Below are 14341 nucleotides of genomic sequence, written 5' to 3'. Positions count from 1 at the left end.
TCTTGACCTCATGATCCACCCGCCTCGGCCTCCCACAGTGCTGGGATTACAGGCGTGAGCCACCGCGCCTGGCCATAACTTATTTATTTACCAGTTGATGAATTTTGGGTTGTTCTCACTTGTTGGCTGTTATGAATGATGCTATGAACATTCATGTGTAAGTTTTTCTGTAGACTTTGTTTTTAGATCTCTTGGTTCTATATCTAGAAGTGGAATTGCTGGGTCTTGTAATAACTCTGTACTTAACAGTTCGAGGACCTGCCAGACTGTTTTCCAAAGGGGCTGCACCATTTTATAATCCCACCAGGAATATATGAAAATTCCAATTTGTCCACATCTGTGTTATTGATTGCCTTTTTTGTCCCTTGCTTATTCTGTGATACCATGTTTTATTTACTTAAACATTTCCTAGTTATTTAAAATCTGCTATTTGAACATTTCAATAACCAAAAACCTTAGGACTCTAAACGTTTTGTTTTTTTTTTTGTTTGTTTGTTTTGTCATCTGTTCTCATTCATGGTGGCTTGTTTCCTTCTGTGTTTAGGCAGGACTTTTGTTTCATTAATTGCTATATTCCCATTATCTAGAACAATGACTGAAATGTAACAGGTGCTTAACAAATCGTTGTTGAATGAATAAATGAGTCCCAAGGACCTAAGCAGAAAAGCAAACCCCAGACAGCATGAACACTTGCTTCTTCTGGGTGCCAGGTGTTGACAGATACAGAGCTATGTTAGCCTCTGCCACTCAGTGTGTGGTTAGGAAAACAGAAGTGCTGTGTCCTATGTATTCCAAATGCATCTATCCGTGTCCAATCAGGAGACAGAAACTACAGTAATTTAAACAGATGAAATTTAACATAAAGAGGCCAGCTGCGGTGGCTCACACCAGCATTTTGGGAGGCCGAGGTGAGTGGATAACTTCAGTTCAGTAGCTCAAGACCAGCCTGGCCAACATGACAACATCCTATCTCTATAAAATTACAAAAAAAGAAAAAATTAGCCAGGCATGGTGGTGCGTGCCTGTAATCCTAGTTACTTGGGAGGCTGAGGCAGGAGAATCACTTGAACCCAGGAGGCAGAGGTTGCATTGAGCCAAGATCATGCCACTGCACTCCAGCCTGGGCGACAGAGCAAGACTCTGTCAAAAAAAACAAAACAAAACAAAACAAAACAAATATATATATATATACACACACACATATATATTAATCGATTAATCGATGATTAAACAGTAACTACACGATGTCAAGATAACTATAGGGCTAAGAGAAACTACCTGCAGTAGGGCAAACTTTGAGAGGGCCTCCCTCCCCAGAGCTGGGTTCAGACGTTACTGGATATGTGGTCGCAACCCACTGAATGGCAGAGAAGTTCACAAGGTGGCCTGAACCAGAGCTTGTCCTGTCACTGGACAGGAAAGAAACCACCTCTGGGGCCCAGGTGAGCTGTCAGGTAAATAAGCATCCCCTGGACACAGAGACTTCAGAACCTGACCACAGTTCAGAGAAGGAGTCAAGGTACCACTAGGGGCAGGGGCCCTGAAGCAGCCACTGTCCATGTTGGAGGACCACAGGCAGATGACTACCAGGCTGGGCTGAGGCTTTGAGGTCACTGAGGGACTGTGTCCTGGATGCGTGACTGGGACAGTGCACCACACGGCCTCTCACTCTCACCAGTCGTGGAAGATACAGCGCCAGGGCCCGCAGGAGAAGCGTCTCATCCCCTAATGGTCACACGAGGCCCTCTACTGAAAAGGCTTAAGTTATGCTCACGATAAGGAAATAAGTTTAAAAGAATTTTGCCCATTATCACAGAACACGTTTTAAAAAGTGAATTTGGGCCAGGGGCGGTGGCTCCCAGCACTTTGGGAGGCCTAGGTGGGCGGATCACGAGGTCAGGAGATCGAGACCAACCTGGCCAATACGGCAAAACCCCGTCTCTACTAAAAATACAAAAATTAGCGGGGCGTGGAGGCCCGTGCCTGTAATCCTAGCTACTTGGGAGACCGAGGCAGGAGAATCGCTTGAACCTGGGAGGCGGGGGTTGCAGTGAACCGAGATCGCGCCACTGCACTGCAACCCGGCAACAGAGCTAGACCCCGTCTCAAAAAAAAAAAAAAAAGTGAATTTGGAACCAAGAGGCAAGAAATATATCATTGGCAGGCCAAGTACGTAAGAGATAGAGGTTTATACAACCCTTGGGAAGCTGTGGGAGCATAGGTAAGGGAGCCTACCGCGGCATTTCAGTCTGCAGCACCCAAGTGGGTGGAGCTCAAGGGCTTGCTCTGAGGCCACTTTAATCTCAAGGGCCTCCCAGGGGCTCCAGCCCACTCACTCAGGTGGCAGCACCACTGCAGATGACTGTCTGCCTATGCGTCCGCCTGCCGCACCTCTGCAAAGTTGCGCCCCCTCCCTTTCGCCTGCATGCCAGATCTCGCATTTGCAGGCTCTGCGGAAGCCCCACGTGGCAGAGGATTCTGGGAAATGTAGTTCCTGCCTTCTCTGCGACGCGGAGACCTCAGAACCTGTCGGCAGTGACAATACACAGTCCCTTAGAGAGACTTAAGCTTATGCGGAGTCTTGGGTCAGATCCCCCCCACTTCGTCACTGACCCCAGGGCAGGGTTTCCAGTAACAGCTGACGTGAGCCTTCGCCCTGAAGACAGCCCGACCTTTCCTGTGCTCCCTACCGCAGTCTCAGAGCCACAACTTTGTGGGTGGTTTGATTTCAGTGGTGGGAAAACCAGCAAGGCATTAAAATCATTTGGGGCGGGGAGCTGGGTGTGGTGATTCACGCCTGTAATCCCAGCACTTTGGGAGGCCGAGGCAGGAGGACTGCTTGAGGCCTAGAGTTCCAGACCAACCTGGGCAATATAGCGAGACCCTATCTCTACAAAAAATGCAAAATTTAGTGAAGCATAGTGGTGCACGCCTGTACTCGGGAGGCAGAGGTGGGAGGATGGCTTGAGCCCAAGAGGTCAAGGCTGCAGTGAGCTATCATCGTGTCATCGTGCCACACAGAGGAAGACTCTTTTTTTTTTTTTTTTGAGACGGAGTCTCTATTACCAAGGCTGGAGTGCAGTGGTGCAATCTCAGCTCATTGCAACCTCTGCCTCCCGGATTCAAACAATTCTCCTGCCTCAGTCTCCGGAGTAGCTGGGACTACAGGCTCAGGCCACCACGCCTGGCTAATTATTTGTATTTTAGTAGAAGCAGGGTTTCCCCATGTTGCCCAGGGTGGTCTCGAACTCCTGAGCTCAGGCAATCTGCCCGCCTCCCAAAGTGCTAGGATTACAGGCGTGAGCCGCCATGAGTGGCCTCTTCCAGGGTTTTTATAGTTTTGGGTTTGACAGTTGTCTTTAATCTATTGAGTTAATTTGTGTATATGGTGTAAGGAAGGAGTCCAGTTTTAATTTTCTATATTTGGCTAGCCAGTTCTCCCAGCACCATTTATTAAATAGGGAATCTCTTCCTCATTGCTTGTTTTTGTCGGGTTTTCAAGGATCAGATGATTGTAGGTGTGAAGTCTTATTTCTGGGCTCTCTGTTCGGTTCCATTGGTCTATGTGTCTGTTTTTGTACCATTACCATGCTGTTTTGGTTACAGTAGCTCTGTAGTATAGTTTGAAGTCAGATAGTGTGATGCCTCCAGCTTTGTTCTTTCTTCTTAGGATTGTCTTGGCTATTTGGGTTCCATGTGAATTTTAAAATAGTTTTTTTCTAATTCTGTGAAGAATGTCAATGGTAGTTTAATGGAATATCATTGAATACATAAATTGCTTTGGGCAATATGGCCATTTTCATGATATTGATTCTTCCTAACCATGAGCATAGAATGTTTTTCCATTTGTTTATGTCATCTCTAATTTCCTTGAGTAGTGGTTTGTAGTCTTCCTGGAAGAGGTCCTTCATTTCCCTTGTTAGCTGTATTCCTAGGCATTTTATTCTTTTTGTGGCAATTGTGAAAGGGATTTCATTCATGATTTGGCTCCATCTTGCCTGTTGTCAGTGTATAGAAGTGCTAGATTTTTGCATTGATTTGGTATCCTGAGATTTTGCTGAAGTTGCTTATCAGCTTAAGAAGCTTTTGCAGACCAGCTTTTATCAAGAATCCAAAGCCATTTGATTTTTTTTCCCCAATGCTTTTCTAAACACACACAAAAGCATTTCTAATTAAATGTTCGGTAGGCCAGGCACGGTGGCTCACACCTACTAGTCCCAGCACTTTGGGAAGCTGAGATCAGTGGATCACCTGAGGTCAAGAGTTCAAGACTAGCCTGGCCAACATGGTGAAACCCTATCTGTACTAAAAATACAAATAAAATCAGCTGGGCATGGTGGCGGGTGCCTGTAATCCCAGCTACATGGAAGGCTGAGGCAGGGGAGTCGCTTGAGCCCAGGAGGCAGAGGTTGCAGTGAGCTGAGACTACACCACTGCACTCCAGAAGGGGCAACAAGAGCAAAAACTCCATCTCAAAAAGAAAAAGAAAAGTTCGTTGTTCACCATTGTTAGCATATTGGTTTTAAATTGACTTTAGTAAAGTTTGTCATGTTGTATAAAAAATTTGCAGTGGAACAGGCCTGCTTGTGTATTTAATATCTACCATGTCTTCGGGTCTTTCTCATAAACACTGAGCATAGTTTTACTAACAAAGTATTATAAGGGTATCTATTTGTAATAACTTTATTTATATGAGATTTTTATCATCTGTGTCAAGACCTTAATCAGTAACAAACTCCCAACTCAAACAAGTGTTTTTTATGAGGAAAGCATCATCTTATGCGGTGGTCAGTTTACTCAGCTCTTTTCAGAATTGTCCTGGGTGCAACACTGGATTGCCTTGTTTCGTGCATGGTAGACTTGGTTCTCTAGGACACAGGAGCAGTGTAGCAGAAAGACCCAGGCATCCACTCTGGCGTCTGCTGGGTCGCCTTGACCAGGTTAACTGCCATCTCCAAGTTTCTGTTTAATCATCTGTCACGGAGCAATGCTGATGCCCACCGAGCGGTTGGGGGAGCACAGTCAGGGTTCTGTGTGTGCCTTATCCTGGTACAGCTTAACAAATGCCTATTCACTGATTGGGTAACTGAGAACTGCCTCTGGTTAATTGCACAGCTAGGGAAAGGGATCCCGCTTTGCCTGCTGGGTCCATTCAGAATTATAACTTGCCCATTGTTTGATGGGGGATCCTGTAGCCTAACAAATGAATAGTTAATTTAAAGTCAGACAACTGGGGCTTTTTGCTTTAGGTAGAAACCTAATTCCCAGACAATCCATACATTATGTATAGACTGCCTTGACCTGATTCTGTTCTTGGCACTCAGGCTGGGGCCCAACATGAGAAAATCCTGGAAGGGCAAGGGAATGTGAGAGACAGGGGTGAGGGTGGATGACCCAGTTTAGAGCTTTCCTCTCACATTGCAGCGATGAAAGATCTCCAGGCCATGAGAGTTACATGCTCAACTTCATTCTCTCCATCAAGAGGATATTACTATGGTTACCTACTGCTATAAACTGAGAAGGGAATCTTTCCTCACTGCTACTACTAGGCAGAGTATCTGAGGTTTTTAAGATTAAAGATCTGTATTAGTCAGAGTTCTCTTGAGGGACAGAGCTAATAGGATATATATACATACATGGGAGTTTATTAAAATTTTTTTTTTTTTTTTTTTTTTGAGACGGAGTTTCGCTCTTGTTGCCCAGGCTGGAGTGCAATGGCGCGATCTCGGCTCACCACAACCTCCGCCTCCTGGGTTCAGGCAATTCTCCTGCCTCAGCCTCCTGAGTAGCTGGGATTACAGGCATGCGCCACCATGCCCAGCTAATTTTTTGTATTTTTTAGTAGAGACGGGGTTTCACCATGTTGACCAGGATGGTCTCGATCTCTTGACCTCGTGATCCACCCGCCTCGGCCTCCCAAAGTGCTGGGATTACAGGCGTGAGCCACCGCGCCCGGCCCCGGCTTACATATTAACTCACATAATCATAAGCTCCCACAATAGGCCATCTGCAAGCTGAGGAGCAAGGAGAGCCAGTCAGAGTCCCAAAACTGAAGAACTTGGAGTCCGATGTTCGAGGGCAGGAAGCATCCAGCACGGGAGAAAGATGTAGGCTGGGAGGCTAGGACAGCCTGGTCTCTTCATGTTTTTCTGCCTGCTTTATATTCTAACTGTGCTGGCAGCTGATTAGACGGTAGGTAACCCCTCACCACCAGATTAAAGGTGGGTCTGCCTTTCCCAGCCCACTGACTCAAATGTTAATCTCCTTTGGCAACACCCTCACAGACACACCCAGGAACAACACTCGGCATACTTCAATCCAATCAAGTTGACACTCAGTATTAACCATCACAAGATCATTAGACATGGCATAGCCGCTTTGTAAAGCAGTGTGCAATGTCCTATAAAATTAAACCTTTGGAAAGCATGTGCAATGATTCTCCTGCCTCACTGTATGACCCAGCCATCCCATTTCTAGGTATTCACCCGAGATAAATGAAAAATGTGTTCACACAAAAACTTGTCGGTGATGCGCTCCTAACAGCTTTATCATACTCGCCCCAAACTTGAAACAATTCAAATGCCCTTCAAGCAGTGCATGGATTAACTGCGGTACACTCAAACAATAGAATCCTACTCAATAACAAGAACTGAGCTCTTGACACACACAGCATGAATGAATCTCAATGCATCACACTAAGTGAAAGCATCCAGACAGAGAAAGCTGCAAGATTCCAGGAATATGAAATGTAAGAAAAGGCAAAACTATGATGACAGAAAGATCAATGTCTGCCAGGAACTTGAGGGTAGGAGAAGGATTAAAGTTAGCCACCACAAGGTTAGAGATGATGGTTCAGGAATCATGCCGCTGGAGGCATGATTCTCCTGCCTCAGCCTCTCGAGTAGCGGGGATTACAGGTGCCCGCCACCATGCCCAGCTAAGTTTTGTATTTTTAGTAGAGATGGGGTTTCACCATGTTAGCCAGGCTGCTCTGGAACTCTTGGCCTCAGGCGATTCACCCACCTTGGCCTTCCAAAGTGCTGGGATTATAAGCATGAGCCACTGTAACCAGCCTAGAACCAGAACTTTACATGGTATTTTCAAGAGTTCACAGACTCAAAGCCCAGAAAGAAATTCAGGGCCACTCCTGGAGAGGGACACACTGAACCACCTGGTGGGGCTGGAGGGGACCCAGGAAGTCCTCCAGACACCCTCCATGTTGGTGCTGACCTTCTAGTCTTAGCACTTCCTCTGGATTAAAAATTGCCTTTCCAGAGCATCCCATGTTTCTTGCCATCCGAACAATAGTTACCAGGCTTCTACCACTTTATTTGAGCCTCCCAATAACCTTAAAGGATGCTGCTGTGATCGTGCCCATTTCATAGGTAAAGAAACTAAGGCTCAGAGAATTTGGTTGGCATTTCCAGGATTACACAGTCCTGAATTAACCTAGATGGGACCATATTATTATTCATATTTTTATTTTAGAGACCGGGTCTTGTTCTGTTGCCCAGGCTGGAGTGCACCATAGTTCACTGTTACCTCATACTCCTGGCCTCCAGTGATCCTCCCATCTCAGCCTCCTGAGTAGCTGGTACTACAGGTGCTGAGGATAGGCATGAACCTCCGTGTCCTACCAAAATTCTCTGAAGACTAACAGCTGTGGGTCTCCTGCAGCACTCTATTAAGTGATTAAATTCCAAAGTTTGACTATACAGAGTTCGGGCTGAAAATTCTGAAACTGTTTTCTTTTTTTTTTTTTTTTTGAGACGGAGTTTCACTCATGTTACCCAGGCTGGAGTGCAATGGCGCGATCTCGGCTCACCACAACCCCGCCTCCTGGGTTCAGGCAATTCTCCTGCCTCAGCCTCCTGAGTAGCTGGGATTATAGGCACGCGCCACCATGCCCAGCTAATGTTTTGTATTTTTAGTAGAGACGGGGTTTCACCATGTTGACCAGGATGGTCTCGATCTCTTGACCTCGTGATCCACCCGCCTCGGCCTCCCAAAGTGCTGGGATTACAGGCTTGAGCCACCGCACCCGGCCCCCTGAAACTGTTTTCAAAGCAGCTATTAGTCGGGGCTCACCGTGGCTGTGGAAAGACCTCCCTTCAGCCTCCATGGCCTGTCTGTTCAGGCAGTTGCGTGGTGGTTTCTGGAGAATGCAGGTCCCAGAGGCAGAGTGCCCAAGTCCAACTATGACTACACCATAGACAGGCTGTGTGGTCTGGGGAGGATGACTCAGGTTCTCTGTACCTGAGTTAACTCATTTATAAGCAGCCACCAAGGTTAACCCTATCCCTCAGGGCTACTGTGAGGATTAAATGAGATAATACACATTAAGCACTGAGACCAGGGCTTAGCACACAGCAAATGTATAATAAATGTCAATTGGTTTTTGTTTTTGTTTTTTTTGACAGATTCTCACTCTGTCGTCCAGGTGGAGTGCAGTGTTGCGATCTCGGCTCACTGCAACTTCTGTCTCCCGGGTTCAAGCAATTCTCCTGCCTCAGCCTCCCAGGTAGCTGGGATTACAGGCACCCGCCACCACGCCCATCTAATTTTTGTATTTTTAATAGAGACAGGGTCTCACCATGTTGGCCAGGCTGGTCCCAAACTCCCGACCTTAAATGATCCACCCGCCTTGGCCTCCAAAAGTGCTGGGATTACAAGTGTGAGCCACCGGACCCGGCCTATGTCAATTGTTAAGAGTGAAAGAAATGACAAAGACAAAGGGAGGACATAAGGACAGTGGCGGGCCCTGGGAGCCTCTCAGCTTCTCCCAGCTCTCAGCAGCAGATGGGAGAGGGGAAGGGGCTAGCAGAGAACCATTCAACTCTGGGCTGTCGTGGGGACGGAAGGCTTCTGGACAGGGTCTGAATTTTTAGCCACATGTAGAAGGCAGTGATCTCTTCCATTAAGGGGTGGAAGTAGAACACAAAATCTCCTATATTAGGGATTTTGTTCAAGTGTGCAAGCCCAGGGCTGTGAACTGCACACTTCTCCCTCCCATGGCTGTCTGGTTAGAGAAGGCGCAGCCATGTTGGTACACGCCAGCCTCAGGGTAAGCACTGGCTCAAGCCATCCAATCAGAATCCCTGCATGAGAATTTCAAATTGGGCCCAGATGAGGCCAGGCGCATTCTGCTTACCTCTTGGATGGAAGAAAGATAAACTTGGGAGCTGCTGACTGAGGCCAAAGGTTGCTGTGTTTCCTGGGCAGCAGGGAAAGCCAGTCTGCAGGGAGAAATTGAGAAGGATGACATGGAAACAGCTCTGCAGGGGGTGACTTCCTGAGCTCCCAAAGTCCAGGCACCATTCTCAGTTCTTGAGGCCCAACGGCATCCTTACGCTTAGATTTCCTAAGACACCCCTGAATCCTTGTAGTAGAAATCCCCTTTTGTCATCAACCTGTCCTCCTTGTTTCTAGTCATCACAACCACAAGAATCTGAATTAAAGCAATCTGAGGCCAGGTGTGATGGCTCACACCTGTAATCCCAGCACTTTGGGAGGCCAAGGTCAGGAGTTCGAGACCATCCTGACCAACATGGATAAACTCTGTCTCTACTAAAAATACAGAATTAGCCGGGTGAGGTGGCGCATGGCTGTAATCTCAGCTACTTGGGAGACTGAGGCAGGAGAATTGCTTGAACCTGGAAGGCGGAAATTGTGGCGAACCGTGATTGCACCATTGCACTCCAGCCTGGGCAACAAGAGCAAAACTCTGTCTCAAAAAAAAAAAAAAAAGCAAACTGGGGCAAACACCTTTTTCTCTCGCCCCACAGTGTGGCTTTTGTTTACCCTCCTAGCTTCTTCTGCCTGATGGGGCGTGTCCTGCAGGCAATACCAGCTGACACAGAAAGACAGTCTCCATCTCCTTCTGTGGTCCCGTCTTCCCCAGTGCCCCAGTCCCCTGCTGTCTTTCCCTGTGCAGCCTTCTCACCATGCACCGTCCTGTAGCCTACACATAGAGATCCCTAGTCAGGCCCCTCCTGGCCGCCTCTCTCCGGAGTAACTGAGCCTTCCCTGTCCCACTTCATCTATCTGCCTTCTGGAGTCCCAGCCTCTGGATCCAGGAGTCTGTGTGTCATGCCTCCCAGATGGTAGCTGCAGTCTAGCAGGGGCCTTCAAAGCCTTCTGGTGGCAGGCCAGTGTGGGAAGATATTTTAGGGAAGGACAAATTTTCAAATGCTCTTAAGAGACTGGATAGAAAGGGTACTGGATTAGGAGTAGAGACAGGGTTCCGGCCTGGCTTGGCTTCTAACTCGATGTGTGGCTTTAGGCTTCATCTTCTTCAGCTGCAGAATGATGGAATTAGGCAAGAACAAAGGCTTTCCGGGGAGCCCTTTGGAGTCACCTTGCCCATGGCCTTGGAACCATAAGGGGAGAAGCGATGGCATCTGGGGCCCTGCTTCCCTTCACTCAGGGCAGCCCCTTGTAGGTATTTAATACAATGAGCACCCTGGAAAGATCTTTGTCTCAGCCCAGGTCTCCAAAGAAGCAGAGCAGGCCACAGTGTATGCTAACACTGTGTGGGGGTGTGCAGTGTCTGGGGAGGGGAAGTGGGGACAAAGGGGAGTGAGACAGAGGGCGAGGGAGGGCACGCAGGAGATGCACTGCTGAGCTGTCCACCGCTCCATCCGGATGGATGCTAGACCGTACAGGACCTCCTTTATTTATTAATTTATTTATTTTGAGATGGAGTCTTGCTCAGTTGCCAGGCTGGAGTGCAGTGGCGTGATCTTGGCTCACTGCAACCTCTGCCTCCTAGGTTCATGCAATTTCTCCTGCCTCAGTCTTCCAAGTAGCTGGGATTACAGGCACACCCACCACACCCAGCTAGTTTTTGTATTTTTAGCAGAGACAGGGTTTCACCATGTTGGTCAGGCTGGTCTCAAACTTCTGACCTCAAATGGTCCACCCACCTCGGGCTCCTAACATGCTGGGATTACAGGTGTGGGCCACCGCGCCTGGCTCGGGACCTTCTTTAAAGTGGTTGTGTGAACTCAGAACTTAGGTCAGTCTGTCCAGAAAGAGGAAGAGAGAAAAATTTGTTTGCCAATCCCTGTCTCTTGCTGGTCAAAGTTCACTCCATGGAGAGTCCAACACTCGTGCACTTCTGAGGCCAAGGGTGTGGGGCCAAGGGGTGAGGAGGTGCAGTTGACTTGTGCCTGGGTGAAGTCAGTTGTCACAGCAGGCAGATAAAACAAGTGGCAAGGACCTGGAAGCCTGGTGTGTCTAACAGATCTTAGGCGGCACATTTAAAAGTGTCTGATACAGCTACAATTGAAAAGCAGTGGGACCCTCTACTAAAAGAAGTCAAAACCACTGAGTTGCATAATACCAAAGGACCTTCTCAGCTGAGAGATTTCTTGATGCTGGTCATCACTGAAATTGCAGCTCGGAGAGCTGAGACTAGATTCCCTTCTGATGTGCAGGGCCCATGTTCTCAGACAATCACAAACAAGATCCTGAAAATGTGTACCCCTCAGCTTTAGTCTATCCTCCTCACCCAAATTTCCAAGCAACTTCAGAGTTAATGAAGATGGTGTTGGGTTTTTTTTTTTTTTTTTTTTTGAGAGGGGGTCACTTTTGTTGCCTAGGCTGGAGTGCAATGGCATGATCTCGGCTCACTGCAACCTCCGCCTCCTAGGTTCAAGCAAATCTCCTGCCTCAGCCTCCCGAGTAGCTGGGATTGCAGGCATGTGGCACCACACCTGGCTGATTTTGTATTTTTAGTAGAAATGGGGTTTCTCCATGTTGGTCGGGCTGGTCTCGAACTCCTGACCTCAGGTGATCCACCTGCCTCAGCCTCCCAAAGTGCTGGGATTACAGGCATGAGCCACCGTGCCTGGCCACGAAGATGGTGTTTTTAAAGTGTCCTACTGGGATGGGAAAGAGAGGGGGCTGATAATCCCACCAGACAGGGAGAATTCTCATCTTGTTCTTTCAGAAAGGCCTGGCCGCCTGCCAGGTTGCACTCCCCTCCGCTCAGGCGGCAGCAGTGGGCTCCAGACAGAAGACAGATGTGTTGGTATTTAAGGGATTGGAGGATTAAATAAGCTAGAGAGGCTCCCTCCATACAGCCTCATGCTCTGATGGCTGGAAGCCCACCTCTGAGTGTTATTAAATCGATGATGACATCATGGGCACTTCATGCCCCTCCCTCTGGAGCCCAGCAGGCTTGCAAAGCCTGCAGAGGATAAGAAATTGGGGTCAGGCCGGGCGCGGTGGCTCACGCCTGTAATCCCAGCACTGTGGGAGGCCGAGGCGGGTGGATCACGAGGTCAAGAGATCGAGACCATCCTGGTCAACATAGTGAAACCCCGTCTCTACTAAAAATACAAAAAATCAGCTGGGCATGGTGGCGCGTGCCTGTAATCCCAGCGACTCAGGAGGCTGGGGCAGGAGAATTGCCTGAACCCGGGAGGCGGAGGTTGCGGTGAGCCGAGATCGCGCCATTGCACTCCAGCCTGGGTAACAAGAGCGAAACTCCGTCTCAAAAAAAAAAAAAAAAAAAAAAAAAAAAACCAAGAAATTGGGGTCAGAGTGGGAAACCTCAATCCTTCTCTGATGTATACCAAGATTGATGTGTAGATCAGATTCAACAGAATTAAATCTGGGACCCAGTCTGAGTGCTGTCCTTAGCTGACCTTGGGCACACCACTCCAGCTCAGGGCCTAGGTATTCTCTGCTGCAAAACAGAGACATCACCTGCTCTCCTTATGACCTGGTGTGGGTCAAATGAGAGAAGAAAGCTTTAAAGCAAATGTGTCCTTCAGGGGACCAGGATGCGGATTGAGGTGTAGCCTGTGGGCTCCTAGAGCCCAGGATGGGGCTGATGGAAAATGACTCCCAGGCAGGCAGCCCCAGCCTCCCACAGCCAAGAAAGGACATGCACGTTCTGACCAAAGGGGAAAGAAATAAACCCAATAAAAATCTCCCAAGAAGAAAGACAGGAAAGAAAGTGGAATGGAAATAGGCATAGCTGAGACCCGGCATGGTCTGGGAAGCAGACCAAGGATACAGGGCAGGGGAACGAATGGCACATTGCATTTGCATCTGAGGCTCAGCCCTTCCATGAGGCACATTGCTTCTGCAGCGGCTTGAGGGCTGGCTGAGAGGAGGCAGGTCTGGAGGCCTGCACGTGTAGTGTGGCGTGGTGTAGCACGGGATTGTGGGGGAAGTTGGGGGGTGATTGCAGTTGTTCTAGTGAGCGGCCTGGGCTGCTGACAGTGATTGTGGAAAGGAGAGAGTTTGTGACATCGAGAGTGGTGTGAGAGGTAACATTTCTGTGGAGGGAAATCTCAGGTCCCAAGAGGGACTATTCTAAATAGGCCACCAGTGCAGGGCTCTCTGCTAAGGGTTTTGTGAGCATTAATTCATTTAGTCATCACAGCCCCGGTGTGGTAGACGCAATAGGCATCTTCTGGTTACTGATGAGTAAACTGAGGCTGAAAGGGGTTGAGCCATTTGCCTGCATCACAGCTAGTTCAAAGTGGCACCACTAATGAAGCCCTGGCAATCTGCCCTGCAGGCTGTTCTCAGGTTTGACCCTTGGTTCTGTTTTTCACTTGGGGACACTGTCCCCTTAGGTTGTCTTCATGTATGTTCCCTTGACTCACAAGCCTGTCCACTGGGCTCCCAGGTCTCACCTGAGCTTCAGACCACGGGTCTAACAACCTTCCCGATCAAACTCAAGCTTAATGCGTCCAAGGGTGAATCTTTATTTACGCAAAATCTGCTCCAACCCACTTCCCCGGGGGATGCCTCCACTATCTACCCAGGGGCAGAACCCGGCCACTGCATCAACTCTTCTCCCCTCAACCCCCACATCCAGGGACCCAGTCACCGTACCTCCCACACGACTCTAGATGTCACACACTCGCTCTTTCCCACTGTCACCGCCAGCAACCCAGGCCCCTCACTGGAACATCCGCAACCCACCGGCTGCACCACGCGGGCGCTACACGTGCAGGTATCCAGTCCAGCCGCCTCGCCTCCACCCCCAAGAACAAGGGAAATCCCACATTGCCTTGTGCCCGGGGGGCGCATTTGAGTCAGCTTAGTCTGTCTCCAGGTCCCTGCCCCGCCCCAGCCCAACACCCCGGCCTCAGTCAGCCTAGGCAGAGATTCCCGTCCCTAGGCAGGCAGAGAACCCCAATACATCCCAGCCCGCTGGTGGTCACGCGCGCAGCCCTGGCCGGTCAGCAGCCCCGCCCCCCGAGGAGGCCACACCCGCAGCCCCGGCCCTCCTCTGGCGGAGTCCACCCCGCCTCCCGCAGCCCCGCCCCACCCCCCGCAGCCCCGCCCCCTCCTCCCTGGGGCCGCGCTCTCCCTC

Source organism: Sapajus apella, unplaced genomic scaffold (assembly GCF_009761245.1).
Source record: "Sapajus apella isolate SASKATOON/1434 unplaced genomic scaffold, GSC_monkey_1.0 scaffold55, whole genome shotgun sequence".
NCBI classification, from domain to species: Eukaryota; Metazoa; Chordata; class Mammalia; order Primates; family Cebidae; genus Sapajus; species Sapajus apella.
This window is presented reverse-complemented; position numbering follows the sequence as displayed.